Source organism: Myotis daubentonii, chromosome 4 (assembly GCF_963259705.1).
Source record: "Myotis daubentonii chromosome 4, mMyoDau2.1, whole genome shotgun sequence".
Lineage (NCBI taxonomy): Eukaryota > Metazoa > Chordata > Mammalia > Chiroptera > Vespertilionidae > Myotis > Myotis daubentonii.
This window is the reverse complement of record NC_081843.1, coordinates 85,558,449-85,585,294: the sequence shown is the minus strand read 5'-3', so window position 1 is coordinate 85,585,294 and position 26,846 is coordinate 85,558,449. Positions and strand designations below refer to the sequence as shown.

The 26,846-nt window shown below is 41.1% G+C and overlaps 1 long non-coding RNA gene across 1 annotated transcript in view; it reads right to left on the bottom strand.

Annotated features, from left to right (window-relative positions):
- The window catches only part of LOC132233616 (uncharacterized), a 433,774-nt gene extending 411,521 nt beyond the window's left edge, over positions 1 to 22,253 (bottom strand). Inside the window, exon 1 of the long non-coding RNA XR_009452675.1 lies at positions 22,096 to 22,253. This is a non-coding gene — a long non-coding RNA (uncharacterized LOC132233616). The remainder of the gene's footprint in view (positions 1 to 22,095) is intronic.
- Positions 22,254 to 26,846: the final 4,593 nt, after the last annotated feature.

The following is a 26,846-nucleotide window of genomic DNA, read 5'->3' as shown; positions in this document are numbered from 1 at the left end:
TGTAGAAACTAAGACTGCCCTTTAGTAAATCATAGTTTAAGTGGGACAAAATGTTATTTAACATTTTTTTCTAATTATAAAGTAAGAAATTTTCACATTTAAATATGAAAAATACAAAAGAAAGGGAAAAAAAAAACATCTATAGTCTCATTACCAAAAGTTAACCTCCGTTAACATATATTCTTCTGGTCACACATATACAACTCATGATTACAGTATATATGTGGTGATTTCTTCACATCGGTCTTATCATAGGCAGTTTTTCAATCTATTAAGTCATTTTTAAAACAGCATTTAGCCATTCATTTTGATTCTTAGTTTTTATAATCTGAAGAATAATGCTATAAATACTGTATATTCATACATAATTTTTATCCTTGTTTCTAATTATTTCATTAGAATAGAATGTTGAAAGGCAAATGTGGTACTTGGTTCAAAAGGCGCTAAATGTCTTTTTTAGAAATTTTGTACTAACTTATACTGCCACTGACAGTATAGATAGGTTTCTTTCACCACACCCTAGCCAATAATGAGCATTTTTTTAAATCCTCTACTAAGTTGATAGAGGTGTAAAATACAATGTCAAAGGCATTATTAACCCTAATCCAGTTTACTATTTAGTATTTGTTACAAAGTCAACTTCTGAAGATGCACAGAATACTTATACTTTTTAGAATCATGAGCTCCTTTGAGAATCAGATGAAATCAATGAGGCTTCTTGGCACGCATCCTTAGACAACTCAGACTGACCTCTAAACATCAGACCTAGGTGGAATGTTTAAGACTAGAGCCCAATAACTACTTTGCATGCATAGAGCATACATGATTTAGTGGGAAAGGACTCCACTTGAGGCACGGGACTTGGCTTCTGATTCTAGCTCCACATCTAAACATACTTAGGACTTGAACATGCTGGCCTCTAGAATCTCTTGCAGTTGTAAAACCCTGGAGACCTACGATAATGTCCGCCTTTACTGACATGTTGTAGATAGCTTCTCCAAGGACATTTCGTGGTTATTTCTTATACCTAGGCTGGGTTCTTTGACGTATTCAGGAACAGCCAGGACTTTCTCAACTCTATTTGACATCTGTTCCAGGAATACGAATTAATGTCAATATTGTTGATTACACAGATCTCATTGTGTTCCATGGCAGATTGGGAGCTCCTTCAAGGCAAAAATTGTGTCTAACTCAACTGTGGCTGAATTGCTTGACATACTCACCAACAAATGTCTGCAAATCAACCTAAACAAACAAACAAAACAGGGTATCTTCCAAAATTAAATAAAACTAGTTTTGTTTTGTTTGGGTTGACAATAATTCTACAAAATATCTAAATATGCATAGTCATTAGCCAACTTTTCAGCTTAAACAAAACGGTTCTATGGCTCATTTTTAGTATTCATAGTACTTATGTTCTAGTAAGTCACTAAGCACAATGAATTAGTGAATTCATTGCTCCTGGGGAAACACAGGGTTAGGTCCTTGTGGACCTCTGTGTTTCTGTTTAAAGATACCTTATCTGTACTAATAAAAGGGAATATGCTAATTAGACCGGGAGACCTTCAGGATATCCTCCCGGACAAAACCATGGTGGCGGGGCTGAGGCAGAGGCAGTTAGGGGTGATCAGGCCACGAGGGGAGGGCAGTTGGGGGTGAGCAGGCTGACTGTGGGGGGCAGTTGGGGGTGAGCAGGCCAGCGGGGGGGGGGGCAGTTGGAGGCAAGCAGGCTGGCAGGCAGAGTGGTTAGGGGTGATTAGGCAGGCAGGCAGGTGAGCGGTTAGGAGCCAGCGGTTCCAGATTGTGAGAGGGATGTCCGGCAGTCAGACATCCCCCGAGGGGTCCCAGATTGGAGAGGGTGCAGGCTGGGCTGAGGGACACCTCCCCCCATGCATGAATTTCATGCACCGGGCCACTAGTTTAATACATGTTATCAATTCATTAACATTGAATTCATGGCCAACAGCTCTGTAACTCATGCCTGAACCAGGCTTATCTAAAACATGTATTTTCTCCTTAAGGCACATCACTGCCTTCTTGTGCTTAGGAACACTAGAGGCAACACTCTAGCCCTATACTTGGGGGCCATTTTACACAGCAAACTCACCATCCAAAAACACGGAAATACAAAAAGTGCAGCACTACATATACCAAGAAAAGGATATTTGTTTACAGTATGAGAGCTGAAACAAGAAGGCAGAACACTGCTTTGTAAGAGACTCAATAAATGCTTATTGTACTAGTCAGGATTCCCCAGGGAAATAGAATCAATAGAAGATATTTATATAGTAGATATCGGCAGGTACACACACAGCTGGAGGCACAGGAAAGCTGGTGGTATAATTCTGAGTATAGGAGGGGCCCTGGTGTAAGTGCCAGTCAAGGGCAGAAAACTGATGTTTCAGCTCAGCAGTAAGGCAGAGATGGTTAATTCTCCCTTCTTCCACCTTTCTGTTCTATTCAGACCCTCAGCACACTGGATGATGCCCACCCGCACTGGGAGTTTGGGGCGGGAGGGATCTTCTTTATTCAGCCTACAAATTCCAATGTTAATCTTATCTGGAAACAACCTTATAGACACATCCAGAAATAATGTTTAGCCAGATATCTGGACATCCTGTGATCCAGTAAAATTGACACATAAAATTAACCACCACACTTGTTAAAATAAGAATACAGAATTTATTATTTGCCATTAGCTCACATGTTCACCATATATATACCGTCATAAACTTCAAAGAAAAAAAAAAAGTGCTGTTATTTTAAATTATTTATTTCATAAGGAATCATTCTCCTACCAGATATCATCTTCCAAATAAACTATTCTATGGATGAACTTAGCAGGCAATACTACACTGTAGGAATTTTACAATTAATTATATTTATTATGGCTACCATATATATCATAATACTAACTCATTTTCCATTTAATTTATTCTTAAGACAGAATTGAAAGGTACAAATTTACCTCAAATACAGATAATAAGATTGAGGCTGGAAGAGTTGGAGTTACTTTTACAAAGATACGCAACTAGTAATAGAGCTACTATTTGAGCCCAGGTTTGTTTTGTTCTAAAACCCGTATTTTTAACTGTTAGATTATAATGTGGTAGATTTTAACATAGGAAAAGGAATCTTAAAGAGTTCAGTTCATATTTCAAGCACTATATTAATGCTAAAGAATTTAATATTGCAGCCAAAATTCTTTTCTAGGTGAAAAAAAAATAGTATTAAATTAGATAGCATAGTCATAGACCCATAGCCTCAGTAGGAAAGTGTCACATTTATTTCTCCACAAACTGATATCCAAAAACAAAACAATTCAATGAAACACAGCTAACCAACAACTTTGTAAAAATAAAACTGTAAATGATCAGGAAATATAATACAGTAGAAGGCAGACTCTTTTGGACTAACTTCATAAATGAAATGGATATAGAATATTATTATATGTGTTTCTTAGAAAATAAACTGTACTCTGAGACTGTGAAAGTCAAGTTCAAGCAAGGTACATGCATATGTGCTTTTTGCATTATCTTTGCATACTTTTACATGATTTCCTTTAACCTAGGCTTACATATGTTTTATTCTCCCTCTCTCTTTTTGAGGGTTATAAAAATACTATCCAGAATATGTTTCAATAATCTTCACTGTCCTTTAATCTTCATATTAAACAAAGATGCTTACATTAAGTAATCGAATACTTGATTCCTTTGAGTATCTGCACTTAATGTGCAGATTTTTTAAAAATTTTATACTAAACATTTGTAAACCTTATGTTACATAAAAATAGAATTAGCTTAAGCTATACACATACATATCCACACACAAATATATGTCCATGTATACAGAGACTATCTTCTCCCTATTGTTGATTGCAGTAAAAAATATTTGAAAAAAACTACGCTCTGGAAACTATTTTTCAACAGGATTCTAGTTGCCATTGCATATTATATCACCTGGTGCTTACTAAGTGGAAATGGATTAAATGCTCTTATAAAATGACAGGATGGCTGAATGAACTAAAAAATAAGATTCATCTACATGCTGCATACAAGAGACTCTCTTCAAATAGAAAGACACATACAGACTGGAAGTGAAGGTATGGAAAAATATATTCCATGCAAATATAAATGGCAGCAATATTCATATCAGGAAGTAAAAAAAACTAAAATTTAAAACAAAGAATTTGTGCCAGGCATTGTTCCAAGCATTTTACATGATTCAACTCATTTCATTTTCACGGTAACACTGAAGTAGGTAATGTCCTCCCCATTTTGCAGATCAGGCAAGTGAAGCACAGAGTTTTTAAACTAGCACACAGTTTCACAGCTAAAAAGTTGTGGAGAATATAGAAAGGAAAGAACTAAAAGCAAACTATGAAGTCATCCAAAAAGAAGAGAATATAGAATTATCTGCTTGATAAATCAGGAGTCCACGATCCTTCAGGGTAACTTTGGTTTGCCTTTAGTTAGAACCACAAGAGTTCACACATACTCAACGTAGGTAGGTGCTTGCATTCCAACCTGTCCACTTCACTGTGGCATTTGTGGAGATCGCCAAAGTCAATGTTAGAGCAGTTTTTCCTTACGGAAGATACTGTTTTTATAACTTAAAGACTGGATTCCTCATCATAAAATGTTGAAAAGTTCCTAGGGACTCACCAGGACACTAAACCAAGAAGCAAGAAGCCTTAGTATTTGGTGGCTAAAATTCATCCTACTTATTTGAGACACATCAGTCCCCTACTTTGGGAAACACAGCTAAAAGGCTAGTGGACAAAAGGTATCATGAAGGTCAACAAAATAAGCTACTTAACACATGCATTCAAAATCACTGCCTGGGAACAAACCTGACTTTTTATCCTTGCTTTGCTCCATTTCCTTCCACATAGGTATGCTTCACCTCAAAATCACTGGGGGGAAAAAGTCACCAAATCCCAAAGCCAGTGAAGTACCTACTTCAGAAACAAACATCCAACAGCTGGGCAAAATATTGATGGTTCTATACTGCTTTTCAAAGAACTAAAAAAAAAAAAAAAAAAAATCACTAAAAGGTAAAGAGAAACGAAGGAAGCGGAGGGCTATTACCAGCTCTTACTAGCAAATCTGAAGTCCTTATTAAAAAGAGAACGTTTCGCCTGACATTTAGATATCACCGGTGTGAGGTGCACTGTCCCATCAGAGCCCTGACCTAAATTTCATCGTTTAAAAAGAACTAAGTCTCTGCTCCCTCCCATTTCCAAAAGCCAGCTGAGAACTCATTTCTCAGATCCTTTTCCTCGACAAGAGAGCCCTGAGAATTTTAAAAAATTTGAAGGACAAAAGGTCAGAAAGTAAGAACGCAGCGTGCAGCTCTGCTCCTTCCTAAAATGGCCATTTGGCTCAGAGCCATGATAATGCAAGAGTTAAAATTCTGCACTGTTTAAGAACAACCAGTTGACCTTTAACTATGCTGGTTTGAATCCAATCACCTTTCAACAAGCATGGAATCTGGCACACGACGTCCTAACACACACCAATTATTTTCATAGTGTACATGATGGAGCTCACGGCGTCCTGTTTAGAAAAAAGAATAAATGTTCGTTTTTCAAAAGCCAGACTTGGAGCCTGTTGACGGGTTTGTCCTTTGGTTAACTGTCTCCAAAAGTGCTGCTGCGGAAGGCACTTTCTTGAGAAAGCACAGTTCCTTAAAGGAAATAACTTTTTCACGTTGCTTAAATTCGGTTCTGTGAAATGGTTTTCCCCCCACCTTTAGTACATCAAAAGTAAATATGGCTGGGAAATCATTAATTACTACGCTCAGTGAAGAACTTTGCATGCCATCTATGTACAAGGAGACTGTTCCCCTTGCACTGAAAGGGCGAAATGTATTAAAATCCAGAGATTCAACCCCAACCGATGAGTGTCTACTTCCTAAAATGAGTCTTTGCTTCTCAAAAGCTATGAGTCTTCTATATGTGGTGATATTCTCGCATGTCTTCAAAACAATTCCATTTTCAAATTCTATCTCAGGCTTCTTAAGAACATATCGCTTGGCTCTTTCGATGCCATCTGCAGAGATAGAAGCCCTCTCTGCAAGACCATGCCAGCCAGACAGACAGACAGAGAGACAGACAACCTCTGGTCAATTGCAAGACTGTGTTCTTTATCACTTCCTTAGTTCTCTATTTCCAGGCCCCCCTGTGACTCACCGCAACCCATTTCTGTCAACCAATTACTTGGAACACTAAGCCCACACCTAGACCAGATTCTTGCCTGAGTGTGCTTTTTCTTTGTGTAACCCTTTGCCTGTGGACTGAGACTTCTGAGATTCCTTCCCAAATCTCAGAATCCTCCTCTCTCTCTGCATCCTGCTCCATCCAGTGAGAGACTTCTGCTGGCCGTACCATGTTTGCCAGCCCCTCCTTGCCACAATATTTGACTTCCCTTCATTTGCTCCGTGTCATTTGAGTCCAGAAAGACAATAAGTCTCACGGCCAGGGCCCAGATCACCACCCTCCCAGCCACTTCTGCTTTGGGACCAAGGAGGGAGGGGCTTGATTCAGGAACAGAGAGGATCTCTTGGCTTGGGGACTGCTCGCCCCCTGACTGGCAGGAAAGCATCTGCCAGCCTGAGGGCCCCTTGGGGTTCACTGTCTAACAGGACATCTTGGTTACTTGTATGGTTCTGAGGACTCCTTTGAAATCAAAGGGACCCTCCAGGAGCTCTGGCCCAGTGGAGTCATTCTACAGATGCAGCAGGCAAGACAGGCAGCCCAGGCTCCCATGGGCCTCGCCCCCTTCCCCTGCCCTAACTCACACTCATCCCCAAGAAGCAGAGTCCCCTCACTAGCGTCTTCTAAGCAGCCACTAATTCCAATCCTATTTTTCTGCCTCCAGCCTAAGTCAATGTTAAAGTCCAGATTCTCATCACTGATCCCAACTCACAACTGATTTCCCAACCCCCATATGCCTTGCCAAGATTTGGGACATGAAACAGGGGACATGAAAGTATCTTCTGCTACCATCCTCAGCTCAACTGCCAATAGAAAAACTCACATCACCAGAAACAGGGTATGAATTACCACGAGGCCCACACATGACTTTTTTAGTTATGCCTTTTTCACACAGTGAATGACTCCCTTAGTCACATCCTCCTAAAGTTTGTGACATATACAAAAAAGACCCAAAGCCCTATATGCTGGAAGAATTGCATGGCAATGCATTTGGTTAACATTCTCTATTTTATTAAGCAGGGTACACAGTTCTATGGTGGATGAGCTCTGTTCAGGTTTCCCAGCCCAGCTAGGACTGTCTGTCCTTTCTGTCAGCATCCTGCACAGGACAACCTCCACCAGAAATGCAGCGTGGTACTGGGAAAAAGAAAACACAGTAGACCCGAAGACAGAAGACTGAGTATTAACTGAGAGACTGGCCAGGTCACCAATTCACTAAAACCTCAGTTTCAGCTTCTATAAAATGGGGATTGCAACAGTCACCTCACAGGGTACTATGAAGGAAACAAATGAGATCATGAGAGTGAACATAATGTCTACACTAATAAAAGAGAAAGATACAAATTGACCGTACCTTCACAACGCCCACCAGCCAATCAGGAGTGAGTATACAATTTAACCCAACAAAGATGGTGGGTTAATTTGCATATGCAGGTGCAGAGCAGCCAGGGGCAGGGCAGGACGCTTGCATTCCTCACAGCCCCCTGTCGCTCCAGGCCTCTGGGCAGCGTGGGAAGGAGGAAAGGCCACTCGGGGCCCGAACAAAGGCCGAAAGGTGGCTCCAGGCTGGAGCGAAGGCAGAAAGGCGGCTCCAGCCACAGCGAAGGTGGTGCCGGCAGCCAGGGGAAGGAAGGCTCATTCTTGCACAAATCTTCATGCGTCGGTCCTCTAGTTGAATTATAAACAGAGAAAGAGGAAAAAGGGGGGAGGGGGGAAAAAACTAAAAATATCTGCCTCCCTCACTGTTTTACGCTAGCAGATAAAATGTTCAGACAGGAAGCCTAAAGAAGGTAATTCAAAGTACAATATTCTTAGGCACTTTCCAAGGGGCAGCCACTACGCTCTCCAACCTGCTCAAGAGCTCAGCCTGCACAGCGTGTTGGGAGCCCTGAGAGCCTGGGGCTCTGCACCAAAGCGCTGGGACTGACCTGCAGCAAAAGACCAAAAGGCTTCCCTCGTGTCAGTCCCAGGAGGATACAGACAAGGGCAGCTGAAGGACAAACATCGAGAGTGGGTGAGACAAACACCTCAGACCGTGAACTTACTTTATTCCCTTGGTAGATCACCTTCAGCAGAAAATTCCAGCTTTGTGTTTTCTGCTTGGTCCCCCTCAAATGGGAAGTTCTGCTCAGAGGCCCAAAATAGAAAACGGGAAGTTAGCAGAACTGATTTTCCCAACTCCCCCAAAGCAAATCACTGCACCTTGATGGATGAGGACTATCATGGTAAGGTGCTCACCCCCTCTCTGAAAGGAGGTCACACATCGATTTGCCAATTGTGTGCAGAAAACGGCCTACTCCCTGAAGACAGGAACAACCTAGCAGCTTCTTCCCTAAATGAAGAAGGAAAGCAGTTGCATTGACAGTGAAGGGATACCCAGGGTGTTCCCATCAGAACCAAGCCGCCACTAAAAGTAACCAAGTGCCCCACTTTGATGCAGACACCGACTTCTGAGCTGGCTCCGTACAGGCACTTTCCTTAAAGGGCGGGGACTGACGTGACTCCCCTCCCGACTTCCTCATTACTGTTCACAGTATCAGTATTTCCGTAGGGCCCCGTGTTGGAAACTTTCAAGCTGAAGTGCCAGGCTTCATCCCCGTCCCTGCCTGTTCAGTTAGCGTCCGGCCTCATACCACCAGGTGCATCTCATTTGCATCAGGCACAACTTCAGCTCATTTTCCTATCACAGCTCAACTCCGGTTTGCCACGCCTTGTCATTCCCTCCGCTGTCTCTGGTCTGGATACCTGGCACCCCTGTCTTCCCTCCTGGCCTCTTGCACGAGACTGCCAGATGAGCCTCCTCAGCAACCCGATTGCTCACATCATCCCCTTGTTCCAAGGTCTGCGCAGCTCCCGAATAGTAACCAAATCTAAATTGTTCACAGTGGTCTGGCCATAGCTACCTAGCGCTTCGGCAGCCTGTTACAGTGGGAAGTGCCTGAGCTGGGTGCCAGATGCCTTGGGGGAGAACCCAGCCTAAGGAAGCGTTAGCACTCAGGGGCTGTGTGGATCTGAGCAAGTTATGAAACCTCTTGCACTGGTTTCCTCATTCGTGGAAAGAAGATAATAACACCCACCTACACAGTGATTAAGGATTAAGTGGGATAACGCTTACAAAGTGGTCACAGTGGGTTCCAATAAGAAAAAGAGTAATTAATGTTTATGGAGTGCTCACTGCAATCCAGGCTCTGTTCTGAGTGCTGTGCACATACACATGTTTATGCAGGTGTAACTACTATCCTCTTCTGACAGAAGAGGAAATTGAGGCAAGAGAAAGTGAAATCACTGAAACCACATAATGACTCAGTAGAAGAACCAGTGTTTGAACTCAAGCAGTGTGGTTCCAGAGTCTGCATACTCAACTCCTCGCTACTCCCCCTCCCTCCAGCTTCCACCAGCTAACACTGCCCACATATCCACTCCGTCCTCTGCATCCGTCCCGGCTTCGCTCCACAGTCCAGTCTCCCCTGATGGGTGCCATGCTGCACTTCCTCTCCAACCTCACCAGACGTCTTAAAAGCAGTTATTGCATTTCCTCTGTACTCAAGTATACCATCTCTCTCCTCTTTATTTTGCCTTCACTCATACATCCGCTTGTAATTGTTCTCTAGTTCTTTCTGTAATCTATTCCCAGAAACTGCATCAGAAAATAGACCACATCTCCAAATTCCAGGGTGTCCCGAAAGAAACATGTTATTTACACCAACAGCCCAGCTGCCATGACCAAGCCAGATCCCCTAACTTCGAGTCACTTCCCCAGCAAGCACTTACCCAATATCTGCCATGTTCGACTCACTAGGTGAAGATGGCACGGGCCCTGAGCTCACAGTCTAATGAGGAGACCGTGTTTATGTAGAAAGTTCTAATGAGTTGGGGTCAGCACAAAAATACATGCTGCGAATGGCATCTCCACTTTGGCTCTTCTCACCATGGCATTTCCCACGTTGTCATTCACGGAGGCTGTCACACTGCCCCTTCCTTTTCATCTCTGCTGCCACCCTGTGGTAGACTTGCTCCCCATCTTGTTCCTGAACTTGTGCAATCACCTCCGGACTTATCTCACTGCCTGCCTCATTCTCCGACCCCTCAAAACCAGCCCACCTCCTGCTGCAGAATAACCTATGTTGTCACTCTCATATGCGAAAACCATAGAGGTTGATGAACCAAGTGCAAGGTCCTGAGCCTGAACGGACAAAGCTGCCTGGGAACAAACCTGACTTTTTATCCTTGCTTTGCTCCATTTCCTTCCACATAGGTATGCTTCACCTCATATACCACACCCAACAGAAAACTCTTGCAGTTCTCCAAAAATGATTCACCTTCTTATTCCTATTGTGTCCTTTGCCACCCACTCTTTTAGCTCATCATTATCCCTGAAATTCAGATCAAGTCACCTCCTCCAGGAAGCCTTCTCTCATTCTCCCACAATGTGTAATAGATAGCTCCCTTCTCTGATTTGCTTTAGTCATGCAATTGCAGCTCCTTTAATTCTGTCTTGCATTACAAGCATTTGTATGTTTTCTCTTATGGCCTCTGAGTCTTTAGGACAGAACTTTGTCTTTATGATCTTTGTTCAATACAGCACCTGTTATGCCTCAAGCATAATGTGCTGAATAAATAATAAATATGCTCTTTACTTTTTGCATGTGATATAGTGGGAGAAAAATCTCATGGGTATGCAAGGAGGAACTCTGTTTTCTTTTTTTATTATCATCATCTGATTTTTCACCCCTAGGTAAGATGGTAGGAAATAAAGGTACAAAAAATAAAGACACAAAGACCTGCCCTAAATAAAAGTACATTATCAGGGAGATTGGTACATAGGATAAATAAAATATAAGATACATGCAAGACAATATAAATTGCAAAATTATCACAGTTCTGCCACCAAGTAGTTGTGCGTCCTTGGGAAAATTACTTATTCTGTGAGGTAAAATTATAAAATTAAAATTCATAGGCAGTGTATGAATTTATTATTCTAACCACTGGATGGCCTGCTCTGCTAATGGATGGCCCTTCCATATTAGTAAGTGCCAATATATCTGCAAAAATTATTATATTAATTAGTTCTAGGGAAATTAAGGATAAACAACCAAAGAAAGATAAAAAACCAGCAACTGAAATTGATAATTAGACAATGAGAAAAATCAGTTATATGTGTTTCACTGGCACCACTAGATGATTTTTTTTCATTAACTGCCAGTCTGCTGTTTGTAGTCAGGGGACAAGTCTGCAAAATATCCTTATGTGCTTGGTCAGTATTTTGGTGTCCTCCTGGCTGGAATGTGATCTACGGCAGCAAACTGACGGACACAGCCGGGTTAGGGTTCAGCGGAAATGGCTGGGGCTTGATTAGTGACAATTTCAGTTGAAAGGTGAGTCTGAGAGATGTTAAGTGATGCACAAAGATACACAGCTCATTAATGACAAAGCAAAGATGAGAAATTCCCCAACGCCATGAAATGCAGGGTATGTGTATCTGGGCTTCTCCACCAGCACAGGCATGAAGATACTGGGAGATGCCGCTCCTCCACCACGCGCCCAAAATGGAAATTAGATCACCCTCCAAGGTTCATGATTCAAACGATCAAAAATTAATAATCACGAGTGCCCTCAGCGATCCCGGATCTGTCTCTTGCTTCAACAGTGTTTGGATGGAGCAGACCCAGGGACACCCCTTCTTCCAACCTCCAGCCTTATCCAGTCACCATCTTCAGAACCACTTCCGGGACTAGCCAACACACCGGTGTGTTTTTTTCTACCTTAACTCCTTGCTGCCAAACAACCATGCGCTCACAAATTCATCAGAATTATTCCACCCAGGTGGCGGCTGCGGTCAACCGCCTGGCCAACCTGCATCTGCCGGCCGCCCACACCTACCTCTCTCTGGGCTTCTATTTCTACCTGGATGGTGTGGCTTTCGAGGGCATGGGCTGCTTCTTCCACGAGTTGGAAGAAGCATCTCTAAAGTTGCAAAACAAGCGTGGTGGCTGCATTCTCTTCCAGGACGTGCTGAAGCCATCTCTGGCCTTGAAGAAGAGCCTGAACCAGGCCCTTTTGGAGCTGTAGGCCCTGAGTTCTGCCCACACAGACCCTCAGCTCTGTGACTTCCTGGAGAAATACTTCCTGGGTGAGGAGGTTTAAACTCATCAAGAAGATGGGCAACACCTGACTATCCACAGGCTGGCTGGCCCCCAGGCTAGGCTGGGAAGGTATCTCTTTAAAAGGCTCACCCTCAAGCACTGCTAGGAGCCTTTGGAGCCCAGACGCCTTTGAGGGGCCCCTCTGCATTCCCCTGGTGTCTGTCTTTTCCCTGAGCCTCTCCCCAAAACTACTAGCCATTCTTTTAACCACCCTGGAGCCCTCTGGACCAAATGAAACTATAAAACTTTTTACAGCAAAATAAATTAAGAAATTAATAATCACAACAGCCATATGTTTTGTCAACTTAAAGAGAGTTGCTTTATAATACAACTAGAGGCCCATTGCACAACATTCGTGCACAGGTAGGGTCCCTAGGCCTGGCCGGTGATCAGGGCCGATCTGTGAGGTGACCAACAGGGTGGTTGGGGGCACTGGCCTTGGCCGGCCTGGCACCACCTACTCGCTGACCCCACCCCCCGCCACCACTGCCAGTCACCTCCCTTGGCAGGAGGCGACTGGGGGGGGGTCATTGGGGGGGCACCCCCACTATCACCTGCGTTGGGTGGCCTGGACCCTGCAGGCTGGGGGCAGCACCTACGTTGAGCATCTACCCCCTGGTGGTCAGTGCACGTCATAGAGACCAGTCGTTCCACTGGTCCTTCCGCCGTTTGGTCAATTTGCATATTAGGCTTTTATTATATAGGATTGAAAACACATCTCATTTTAAAAAGACTCAATAATATCCAAAATATATAAGGAATTCATACAACTTAACAAAAGGAAGACAAACAATCCAATTTAAAAATGGGCAAAGGACCTAAATAGACACTTCTCCAAAGTGGACATACAGGTGGCCAAGAGACATATGAAAAAATGCTCAAAGTCACTGATCATCAGAGAGATACAAATTAAAATGACCATGAGGTATCACCTCACACCTGTCAGAATGGCTACCATCAAAAAATCAACAAAGAACAAGTGCTGATGAGGATATGGAAAAAAGAGAACCCTAGTACACTGCTGGTGGGAATGCAGACTGGCGCAGCCATTATGAAAAACAGTATGAAGTTTCCTCAAAAAATTAAATCTGAAAATGCCATTTGACCCAGTGATCCCACTTCTAGGAATATATCTTAAGAAACCCGAAACACCAATAAGAAAGAATGTATGCATCCCTATGTTCATAGCAGCACAATTTACAATAGCTAAGATCTGGAAGCAGCCAAAGTGCCCATCGGTAGATGAGTGGATAAAAAAGCTGTGGTACATTAATACCATGGAATAATGTGCAGCAGTTAAAAGAAGAATCTCTTACTCTTTGAGACAGCATGGGGGGACCTGGAGAGTATCATGCTAAGTGAAATAAGTCAATCAGAGAAAGACAAGTATCACATGATCTCACTCATATGTGGCATCTAAGTAACAAAATAAACTCATGAACAGAGTGGATCCAGAGACATGGAAGCATGGAACAGAGTGGGGCATCTCAGAGGGAAGGTGGGGGAGGTGGATGCGTGGGAAGCAACCAAGCAAAGATCTTGTATGCATATATGCATAACCCATGGACACAGACAATAGGGTGTGTGGCAGGGTGGGGCAGGCTGGAGGGAGTCCATAAGGGAAAAAAAGGGACATATGTAATACTTTCAATAATAAAGAATTATTTTTTAAAAAAAATCAAATTAAAACTTTTTAACTAAAAGCAGTTTATGACAAGTAGTTATGTCCTAGGCTAGAATCTTCCTGACAAAAGTCAATCTTTACCTTAACTAAGCCTGTCTTTGGAATGTTAGTGTAAAGCCCCTTTTTTTCCAAACCCCTCAGGGCACAACCAATGCACCAGGGAAGAGACCATAAATCCTCCCATTGTTATTGTTATCATGTTCATTGTTCACTGTTAACTATCCTATACCCACCTAGGTAAAAGATGTGTCTTATCATTTTACTTTTCATCCAATCCCAGAGTTTTCCCCACTTTGCTTTCTCCAGCCTCCCTAATCTATCACCAATGGATTTCTTATGACCCACTTGTGTCTTCTGTTTTGATTGTAATGTATAAAATAAGATGAAACACTGCCATTCTCTGGAACATTTTCTTAATGCCTTGAGATTTTGCTTCCAGGCAGTTGTCAACAGTTTGGCTCAAATAAACTCACAAAAATTCTTCAGAGGTCTGACTGTTTCTTCCATTGACAATACATAGTTTGTAAAATCAGGGAGCCAGGCTGCCTGGCCATAATCACCACTTTTAACTGTACTAGTATATGGGGTGCTTGCCCTGCAGCAGGACAGGCCTTCCCTGAGCTTGTCAGGTTAGCATGTGGCCACACTTTGTTATAGCGTTTTGCAAACACTCTTTATCAGATTAAGGAAGTTCCTTTTATCTATCCTTATTGAATTTTTAACATAAATAGAGGCTGAATTTTAGGTGAAGTTTTTTGGGGTTTTTTTTTAGTGTCTTTCAAAAAATTTATATGGTTTTTCTCCTCTAAACCTCTAATGCTGTGATTTACAGTGATTTTTCTACTGTTAAACTGTGTTTCTGAAATAAACCCATATTTATGAAAAAAAAAAAAAAAAAGACTCCATACAAAGAGTGGTTATCACTCACATAATCATAGGAAAGTGAGACCACAGAGGCAAACGTAGGCAGTGCTGACCCAAGCTCTCTCCTGGTGAAAGGAGTCTTAGCCAGCAGATTTTGAGTTTGACATTTCTGGGCCATGGCTATTCCCATGGTAGAGGTGAATGTCCTACTTTGCCCCAACATGGCATACAGGTCATTGGACGGACTCTCCTCTAGCTCCAATTCTGTGCTCCTCAAGCCTGGTTATTGATTGGTTTGCTATAAGGTTTGTCTGTTGGAATGCAATCTGACGATCAAGCTGATGAGTATTTTGATTTCTGGGATAGTTGTCTTTGTAATCACAAGTTAATCAACACATCAGTCTCATTAGCTGTGAATATGAGACCTCTTCTGAGAAGCAGATGCCCCCTCAGTAGGCCCACAAAATCAAGTCTCCGGGCCTGAAAGGCTGAGGTTTAAACCTTGGAATTTGGAAAATTCTGCTGTAAAGATACCTCCAGAAAGACAGTGGATTCCCTTAGAGACTTACTTGCCCATTACACATGCCATGTACCCTTTCTTCAAACTCTTCTATTTGGTATTTAAATTAGGTAAGAACTAAGTTGCTTTCTCCTTGACTTATTGAGGAGTTAACATGCTAAAGTTAGAACTACAAATGGTATGGTTCCTTTCTCAAGTAAAATAGACAAAAAATTTAAGGTCTCAACTGTGAACTATGACTTGGTCTTAGGTGTAGGTCATTTATCAAAGAAAAATAACTAAGCAACCAAGAAGTAATTTCAAAACAATAAAATTATTTTTCCACTTCTCAAACATTGTCAAAGGGAATCAGTCCCAGCAACAATTCATAAAGCCCTCTTCTTTTCATATGGTTACTTCACATCACTCAAACTCTTTCCATGTTACCTCTCTCCTTTATTTTTTTATTATTTTTCTTTATTGATGAAGGTATTACATATGTGTCCTTATCCCCCATTGACCCCCCACTCATGCCCTCACTCCCCTGCTGTCTGTGTCCATTGGTTAGGCTTATATACATGCATACAAGTCCTTTGGTTGATCGATCTCTCCCCCTTACCCCCACCCTCCCCTACCTTCCCTCTGAGGTTTGGCGGTCTATCGATGCTTCTTTGTCTCTGGATCAGTTTTTGTTCATCAGTTTATGTTGTTATTATATTCCACAAATGAGTGAGATCATGTGATATTTATCTTTCTCTGACTGACTTATTTCACTTAGCATAATGCTCTCCAGTTCCATCCATGCTGTTGCAAATGGTAAGAATCCCTTCTTTTTTACCGCAGCATAGTATTCCATTATGTAGATGTACCACCGTTTTTTAATCCACTCATCTACTGATGGGCACTTAGGCTGTTTCCAAATCTTAGCTATGGTAAATTGTGCTGCTATGAAAATGGGGGTGCATATATCTTTTCTGATTGGTGTTTCTAGTTTCTTGGGATATATTCCTAGAAGAGGGATCACTGGGTCAAATGGGAGTTCCATTTTTAGTTTTTTGAGTTACCTCTCTCCTTTAGATTCTCCCTCCAAAGTGCCTCTTCCAGACATACTCCTCAAATCTCAGTCCTAGTCCTCCTTTTCCCTTTAGTTGCATAACAAGAGCCCAACAGAACTTGTCTGGCAATATTAAACCATGCAGGAAACTTGGAGATAGAAAAAAAAATGAATAAGTGAAACCATAACCATTATTTGTAGCCAGTAAAAAAAGCATGCCTCAAAATTATCATACATTATAAATAATGGTCTGTTTATATATAGATATAATTTAAAGATGCCAAATTAACTAGGAAATAATACAAAGAAAAGAAAGTGCTTAAATTTTTTAAGCATCCACAATGTTTAAGAGACTCATGAAAGACATTCTGCTACCTGATATTAAAATATACTACAATACTATAGTAATCAGAACAGCATGATACTGGCATAAAAACAAACACATACATACAATGGTATAGATAACCCAGAAATAAAACTATACATTTATGGTCAATTCATCTGTGATAAAGGAGGCAAGAATATACAATGGGATAAATGTGTTCAATAAATGGTGTTGGGAAAATTAGACAAACACATGCAAAAGAATAAAACTGTATCACTTTCTTACACTATATACAAGAGTAAACTCAAAATGAATTAAAGACTTTAATGTAAGACTCAAAACCATAAAACTCTTAGAACATAACATAGGCATAAACTCTTTGACATCATTCTTAGTAATATTTTTGGGGACATGTCTCCTCAAACAAGGGAAACAAAAGAAAAAATAAGTAGAATAACATCAAACTAAAGAGTTTTTGTGCAGTGAAGGAAACCGTTAACAAAGTGAAAAGACAGCCTATTGAATGGAAGAAGATATTTGCCAATGATATATCTGATAAGGAGTTAACATCCAAAATATTATAAGGAACTCATATAATTTAAAACCAAAAAAAACAATCTGACAAAAATGGGCAGAGAACCTGAATAGACATTTCTCCAAGAAGGACATACATATGGCCAATAGACATATGAAAATCTGCTCAACATCATTAATCATTAGGTAAATGCAAAGTAAAATCACAACGAGATATCACCTCACACCTGTAAATGGCTATCATCAACAAATCAACAAATAAGCGTTGGTAAGGATGTGGAGAAAAGGGAACCCTCACACATTGTTGATAGAATTGTAAATTGGTGCAGCCACTATGGAAAACAGTATGGAGGTCCCCAAAGATTAAAACTAGAACTACCATATGACCCAGCAATTCCATTCTGAGTATTTATCTGAAGAAACCCAAAACACTAATTTGAAAAGACATATGCACCCCTATGTTAGTTGCAGCATTATTTACAATAGCCAAGACATGGAAGCAATCTAAGTGTCCATCAAGAGACAAATGGATATTTAATTGTTGTATGTGTTAATTGATCCATTAAAAATTTTATTGAGTAAAAAAAGAGAGACAAATGGATAAATAAGATGTAGTACATACATACAATGGAATATTACTCAGCCATAAAAAAAGAATGGAATCTTCTCATTTGCAACAACTTGGGTAGACCTAAAGGGTATTACGCTAAGTGAAATAAGTCAGACAGAGAAAGACAAATACCATATGATTTTGCTAATATGTAAAATCTAAAAATCAAAATAGCAGACAAAACAAAAACAAGGCATAGATACAAAGAACAGACTGATGGTTGCCAAATGGGAAAGGACCTGGGGTCATGGTTGAAAATGGGAAGGGATTAAGAAGTACAAATGGCCAGTTATTAAAAACAGTCACAGGGATGTTAAGTACAGCATAGGGAGTACAGTCAATTATATTGTCATAACTATGTATGGTGTCAGATGTGTACTAGCATTTTCGGAGTATCACTTCATAAGTTATATAAATGTCTAATCACTATGTTATATGTCAGCTCTAATTGAAAAAATAAAAAAATATTTTTTAAAAAAGATACTTGAGACAATCATAATATATTAATTGAGCACCTACTATAAGAATTGTTTTGGAAAGGATATTGTGTCAGGGTTCCAAATCCACCCTTACATTTGGATATTTACTAGAATGACTCAGCTTCTAGTTGTACTTACAGCTAAGATGTCTTACAGCAATGTAAAAAGGACATGTAACCAGATCATAAGGGAGAAGTCTAGAGGATTTCATGTAGAGACATCCTGATGCTCTCTCTCTCTCTCATGAGAGATCACATGCTCATAATGAATCACCTACCGAAGCTCCTTAGACAACCCAGTGCTCGAGGATTTTATTGGGAGTTGGTCATGTAGGCAGCTACTCTCTGCCTAGAACATAAAAAATGTTAAACTCCAGAGTTTATGCAAATGTCCAACATAAACTCCAATGCTTGCACAAAACTCTAGGTACAATGAACCACACCTATCAGTTACCTGTTGACTGAGAGCACTCTGAGAACCAAATTCCTAGATGTCAGCCAAGGACCAACCTTGATAACAGGACTTGCTAAGGGTGGTAGCCTCAGGCCTGCTATGTTAACTCTTTCCTGCAAAAAGACCCACTTCTTACCCTTGACACAATTAAATTTAAAGAAATAAAATTTATATGCATATAGTAGGTATACAATGCTGGATAACACTAAAGCAACATTTTCCAAAATGTCCTCTAGACAGACTTTATCAGAATCACCAGGGGTCTTGTCAACCTACTGGCTATAACTCAAAGCATTATGCTAAGCGAAATAAGCCAGTCAGAGAAAGATAAGTATCACATGATCTCACTCATTTGTGGAATATAATGAACAACATAAACAGACAAACAAAAATAGATCCAGAGACAGAGAAGTATCCAACAGACTGTCAAATCTCAGAGGGAAGGCAAGGGGGAGGAAGGGTGGGGGTGGAGGGGAGATAAGAGATCAACCAAAGGACTTGTATGCATGCATATAAGCATAACCAATGGACACAGACAGTAGGAGGGGTGAGGGCCTGTGCTGGGGGATGAGGGATGGGAGCGGGCTGGGAGAGGTCAATGGGGGGAAAAGGAAACATGTGTTATACTTTCAACAATAAAGAATTTTAAAAAAAGAAAGATCAACCAAAGAACTTGTATGCATATAAGCATAACCAATGAACACAGACAATAGGGGAATGAAGGCGTGGGCTGGAGGCAGGTTGGGAGAGGTCATGGGGGGGGGGGGGGAGAAGGGTACATATGTAATACTTTCAATAATAAAGAATTTTTAAAAAGTAAAAAAAGTAGAAGAATCAGGCATCAGTCAAAGCCACAGGTTCAGATGCGATAATAGAATACCTTGAATACCATAATGAAAAATTCAAATGTGATTGCATAGCCATGGGAAACCACTGGACGTTTTCGTTTTTTCTTCACCAGCTAATAATAAGATCAAAACAGCATTGTATGTAGATGACTCTGACCACCTTACATAGAACATGAAGGGTAAAAATAGTAAGCCAGGAAACCAGAACCTGGGAAAGAAAATGATCATAGGTAACATGTAGAGACTGCTCAGTGGGAGTTAGGCACTACGTTCCAAGGTGATTTACATGAATTCTATGTGAACCTTCTAAAATAGGTGCTATTGTCCCAATTTATTGAAAATTTTGCCCAATGTCACACAAAGAATTCAAACCTAGGTGGTGTGATCCCAGAACTCATATACTTACTCACTATCCACCAGACCTGTGAAACAGAAAGTCGGGACAGTAGAAAAAGAAATCAGTGGTAGGCCAGGGCCCGTGGAAACGGAGAGGAAGTAATCCCGGGTAACTCCCACTCTTGTCTTTCCTCCCTGTGGGCACTTTATTCTAAGATGACAGACAGAAAATCATATTCCAAAAATGGTAGAAGATCGAAAGAGGGAACAAAGGCTAGAAATTGTCACATTTTTCTGAATGAGATAAGAGAGGTGAAGAATAAATAGGAGTTACAGCTTCTTCTTGACCAAGACAGAGAGAAAGAAATGAAGTACCACCTGCATCTCAATCCAAAGAGAGGAGTGGACACCCGGTAGCATCCTGTTATCTTTAACATCTCAGAAATTTATACTATTAAAAATCTTCCTTCCTGTTTATTTCCCTCTGACATAATACAATCCCAAAATCACTTAATAACTGAACTACTCTTGAGACTGTAATTCTTTTGTGTGTGTGTGTGTGTGTGTGTGTGTGTGTGTGTGTGTGTTTTGTTGTTTGTTTTTATTGTTTAAAGTATTACATGTCTCCTTTTTTCCCAATTGACCCCTCCCTCCACTACTCCCATCCCAGAGGGCAAGCTCCCATTGCCCCAGTGTCTGTGTCCATTGGTTATGCTAATATGCATGCATACAAGTCCTCTGAGACTGTAATTCTTAAAACATCTAATATTAAAACTCCAGAATCATCACAGAAATGTTTATTGATCACTTGATTGATTGCATACAAAGTTTTGGAGATGCTCGAGTAAGATGTAACCCTCGAGGCTTTAAAGGACACAGTACAGTAATCTGCCCAATCTATAAATATCTATCTTGGTACCTCATAAAACCCAGAATTAAGCAACAAGACATGACAAGACACTACTTACAAGGAATTAATCTGTTGCCTCAATTGGCATTAAGCAGGGAGCCAAAGGCCATTAAAACAAGTTGAAATTAATGTAGCAAAATAACTCAGTCCTAGGGTACTGATCTTATCATTTTGAAAATGACTCTAAAATCCTTATTAGCCATTAACCTAACTTCTAAGCAAGCTGTCTGTATCTCTCCTACTCAAAATCCCCATCAGCCAATTCAAGCACTCAGAAGTACGGCCAAGAAATGACAAAGAGGAACAATTTGAACAAAATCTTCAAAACCTTTGACCCCACCCGGATGGCCTGTGGAATGTACCCTGCTATTGGAGAAAATTCATTCTGATTCAGATATCCAGCTGAGTTACTGCCTGTGTGGGAATTCTTTTCCCCTAAGAGGTAATGTCAATAATGTTATTTGCTCCTTTATGGTTACAGCACTCTCACATGGAATAAAAGAATGAAAGGAGACATGACCTGCCTTCAAGAATCTCTTAAGAGCCAAAACCGGTTTGGCTCGGTGGATAGAGCATTGGCCTGCGGACTGAAATATCCCAGGTTTGATTCCAGTCAAGGGCATGTACCTCGGTTGTGGGCACATCCCCAGTGGGAGGTGTGCAGGAGGCAGCTGGTCGATGTTTCTCTCTCATCGATGTTTCTAATACTCTATCCCTCTCCCTTCCTCTCTGTAAAAAATCAACAAAAATATTTTTTTAAAAAAAGAATCTCATAAGAAAGATGGGACAGACAGATAAAAACAATATGAATACCCACAGGTAAATATTTATGAATGGTGGTAAAACCATGGGTCATGGAAGCCAAATGACCGAAGTTTAAACCCTGCCTCCACTAGTCACCATCTTCAGCAAGCTTTATAACTCTCTCCAAGCCTCAGTTTCCCTTCTGAAAACTGAGTTAATAATTCCCACATCTTAGGTTGTTGTGAAGAGTTAGTAACATAATGAACATAGAATGCTTAGCACACAAAAATTCAACAAGTGAGCTGCTACTGTTATCCGAAAATTATATTTTACTTTTACTACTATTACTACTCCCCCTACCACCATGGCTACTCTCATCTCTATGTTGCCCATACCTTAAAGATAAGGAGGCTCCTGGGCTGCAGGAAGGGGTCCAGTGCAGATGGAATCATTCCTCTCAGGCGAAGTTAAGAGGCTCATGGTTTGTCGGAATGTCAAAAAAGAGTATTTCAGATGGAGGAGATAGCTGTGGAAGGGAGGCAGCCTAGCCTAGATAAAGCAGATAAGTCAGTTTGCTCTAAAAGGCTTCCTGAGCTGAGCGAGGGCACATGTTCACAGGTCATATGATTTTCAGAGCTGGAAAGTGCCTTAGAAATCCTTAAGTTAGGGAAGAAAAAAAATCAAATCCACAAAAATGTATTTGTGGCATTTTGGATAGCCACAAAAATTGTATGCCTTCCTCTAGTGTTATTTGAAATATTGAAATAATTTCAGTATGGGGGGGTGAGGAATAGATGGACGCAATAGTATTTTGAAAAAAAAATTATTTTTGATCTTGAAAGATACATATTTCTCCTTCGATCATGTGGCAACAATGTGAGCACAGAATCTGCTTGCTCACCACCAGCTTTTCACTTCTAAGTAACGGGGAAAGCAAAGCCAATGCAGGTTACTCCCAATGTCAAACTTATCTGCTGCCTTGTTTTCAGATGTCCTAGGACCCTGTCACCCTGACTCTGACACCCCCAGATGGGGCCAGGACAAAGGGACCATAGATTCAAGTGGCTGCTCTTAGACACACAACTAGTTGGCAAAGGAGAGAAACAGGAGTCCTGCTGATGGGGAGGAAGTTCGGAGGAGGAAACAGAAAAGACAGGGAGGGCTTAGAACAATGTGCTGTGGAAAATCAAATAATGTGGGCAGCTTACGTAGATTTGAGCAAGAAAGCGACGTAAGCAAGATGATTTTTTAGGAAAAGCATTCTTGCTGCTGTATACAAAGCACAATAAATTAACCATGTCAGATTCCTTATCTCCACGGAACCTAGAATGAAAAATCAACAAGATATATTTAAAGGGAAAATCCAGTTGTAATTCTTTTCATTTGAGGATGTTTTCTATTTAAAATCCATGCTTAACCCACTTTAGAAATGAAGTTAAAATGTAATGTATTTTTCCTCTCAGTTGGTTATAAACAACTTAAAGGCTAAGCAGCTAAAAGAAAATTCTATTTTCTGCTTTTTTTTTTAAGACAGAGAGTTACAAACTAAGCACACAGGAGCTCAGACTTTTTTTGGGTGTTCCCCAAGTCCCACCTCCTTTAGAGATGTCCTTTGGCTCTGGCAACCTGAAGATACGGAGTTCCCCTCAGCTCCGATTTTCAATCCAGGGCACTGGAGGCAGCTATTTTCCCAAGAGAGTCCTCATAGTTTGAATCCTCCTTTCCTTCCCAGGACAACTATGTGCCTATTGACCTAGTACAGACCTGTGTTCTTGGTAGGTTTTCAGCAAATATTTAATGACCCTGGCCTTCAAGACTCGGCCACCACCCTTTGCTTTCATAGCCTTTTCTCAAAGGGGAAAGAATGAAACGAGGACTTTAAGATTGCAATTTATTCTATTTAGCCACTGCCCCTACCAGTTATCAAAGGCTTTGCCGGTGGGAATACTCGTAAAGAGCAGCATAAACACACCCATGTTTGAGTTGCCATCTGAAACCAAAGTCAAATACACTTGCAGCCTTCCACGTGCTGCCCAATAAACTGCCGTGTTTTCTCAGAAGAAAGGAGGGTGTCCCTTTGCTCCTGGCAATGTGGGGAATAGGCAGGGATTAGGGCACGAAGCTCCCCAGAGGAGGAACCTAGAGGACTTTGCTTAACGCTGTGTTTGCAGCACCCTGCCATTATGCACACTGCAAGTTCATTGGACAGCTCGGGTTTTATCAGGAAAGGAGCTCTAGCTGACAGAGCTGATGAGTAAGCCCCTACATCCAAGACACCCCTTGGCCTCCCCCTGGAGAGTGGATGAAGAGGTGAAAGGCCAGAGTGGGGGAAACCTTAGAAAATGATGAAAATTGACCATTGGTGTGTCACTCTGGTATGAGTCTCTGACGTCTCTCTAGCTATTTAGGTCCTGGGAAGCCTCCCGGCCCAGGCAGGTAAGTAGTTCAGAACCCTTAATCGGAGTGAAACCAGCAAGTCCTTCCATACCCATCATCAGCACGTTTTACCTGACTCACTTCCTGTGTTGGGTTTGACAACAAATGAATTATTTTTGAAGACATAATACCATAAATGGTACAAAACTCAAAAGTTATACAAGAAAATACTGTGAAATAGGACATCCCTGCCCACCTGTATCTCTCAGCTACTCAACAACTGTTCCAGTCTCTTGAATATAGTTACATAGTTACAAAGCTGTTCTACACTTCTACACATATTCAAGTATATAAACATACATGTATTTTTATGGAAATTTATATATATATATATGGCTATCTGTGCCCAGTACCCGAGCGCTTTAATCACTTTAGCTTTATAATACTTGTTCCGCAGAGCATTTGTGCTTCTCATTGCTGTTCTGATTCAGGAAACTTTTCTGGCAATTCTTGCTCTTTTATTTTTCCATATAAACTTTAGATTCAGCTTCTCTAGGCATACATGGTCCCTTTTTACTTTGTATTTTGGTGCCAACTTCTGTTTTCTAAATATTCTGCAATTTCAGTTTCAAGAATTATTTAAAGAGTATAATTTCCAGGAAGTCAGGCTTTTTCTTTTTTCTATCTTTATGTTTAATGTCCAATTGTATTGCATTGTCATCAGAGTATACTGTCTATTTTTACTTGGGAGAATTTATTGCCGTTTTCTTTGTGGTTTCATATGTAGTTAATTTGTGTGACTGCTCTACTGTTACTTTAAAGGAAAGCACAATGTTTTCAGAGTATAAAGCTTGATAAATATCTATTTGAGCTATCATAATGATTATGTCATGTAGACAGTTCGTATCCTTCCTTGTCTTTTTTAAAGTTTGTGTGTCATAGTTGAGAGATAAGAATTAAATTTTTCTATTATTAAAGCACTAGAGGCCCAGAGCACGAAATTTGTGCATGGCCGGGGGGTGGAGAGGAGTGGTCTCTCAGCCCAGCCTGCACCCTCTCCAATCTGGGACCCCTCAAGAGATGTCCGACTGCCAGTGGGATCAGGCTAAACAGGCAGTCAGACATCTTTCTCACAATCCAGGACTGCTGGCTCCCAACCGTTCGCCTGCCTGCCTGCCTGATTGTCCCTAACCGCTTCTGCCTGCCAGCCTGATCACCCCCTAACCACTCCCCTGCCAATCTGATCGATGCCTAACTGCTCCCCTGCTGGCCCGATTGCTCCTAACTGCCCTCCCCTGCTGGCCTGATTACTCACAACTGCCCTCCCCTGCTGGCCTGATTGCTCACAACTGCCCTCCCCTGCCAGCCATCTTGTGTCCACATGGGGGCGGCCATCTTGTGTGTTGGAGTGATGGTCAATTTGCATATTACCTTTTTATTATATAGGATTTTTGTCTATTCCTAAGTTTCCTGTAACTTTGGCACCATGTTTTCCATGAGAATTTATTCACCACATTAAATTACTCTCAGTTACATCCTTTACCATTATCAAGTGCCCTTTTCAGCTAATTTAATGCTTTTTTAAAAATATATATATTTTATTGATTTTTTTACAGAGAGGAAGGGAGAGGGATAGAGAGTTAGAAACATTGATGAGAGAGAAACATCGATCAGCTGCCTTTTGCACACCTCCCACTGGGGATGTACCCGCAACCAAGACACATGCCCCTGGCCAGAATCGAACCCAGGACCCCTCAGTCCGCAGGCTGACGCTCTATCCACTGAGCCAAACTGGTTAGGGCAATGCTTTTTGTTCTGATTACAACCAGAACAAATAGGAGGGAGGGAGCATTAGTCATCTTTCTCTCTCTCTCTTGCCTTCTCTCTCTCTCTCTCTTTCAGTCTGTGTCACTCAGCTTGGGCTGCCCTAACAAAATACCATAAACTGGGCGTGGCTTACACAACAAAAATTTATTTTCTCACACTTCTGGAGGCTAGAACATTCCCAGGTGCCAGCATGGTCAGGTTCTCATGAGAGCTCTCTGGCTTGCAGAAGGCCACCTTCTCGCTCTGTCCTCATGTGGCAAAGAGAAGGCTCTAGTGTCTCTTCCTCTTTTTGTAAGGACACCAGTTCTATAAGATCAGGGCCCCACCCTTATGATTGCATTTACCTTTAATCAGCTCCTTAAGAACCTATCTCCTGTGTAGAATCATATGGCGGGTTTGGGCTTCAAGATATGAGGGGTGCACAATTCCACCTATAGTAACATCTTAGCCCAACTCCATCTTCAGCCTTTCTGGGCTTCATTGTTTCAGATGCACCTCATATATGACCCATGACTGGACTTCACTCTCTTTGTAAACTTGAGAGTCTCTTTTCATAGGTGAGGTAGACTATTTAAATGTATTGTTATATATGTTTGGTCAAGAATTGGTTCTCACATTTTATATTATGGTTCCCTTCTCTTGCTTTCGATATTCCACTGTGTATTCTGCTTTGTTATGATGCCAACTTGATTTTTTATTTTTTACTTGTAATAGTTTGATTTTTATTTGGACGATAGGAGAATTTTCCTTTGTCTTTGAGGACCAGTAAATTTACTTGGATACATGTCAGTGTTGATCATTCTGTATTAGGCTTTCCTGGGCCACAGCATGTCCTGTCCATTTGTAAATTCAGTGTTATTTTGCTTTCTAAAGCATTTTACTGAATAATATCTCCAGGCTTCTTCTTAAAGGATATAAATAATGTATATGTTGCAATTCTTTT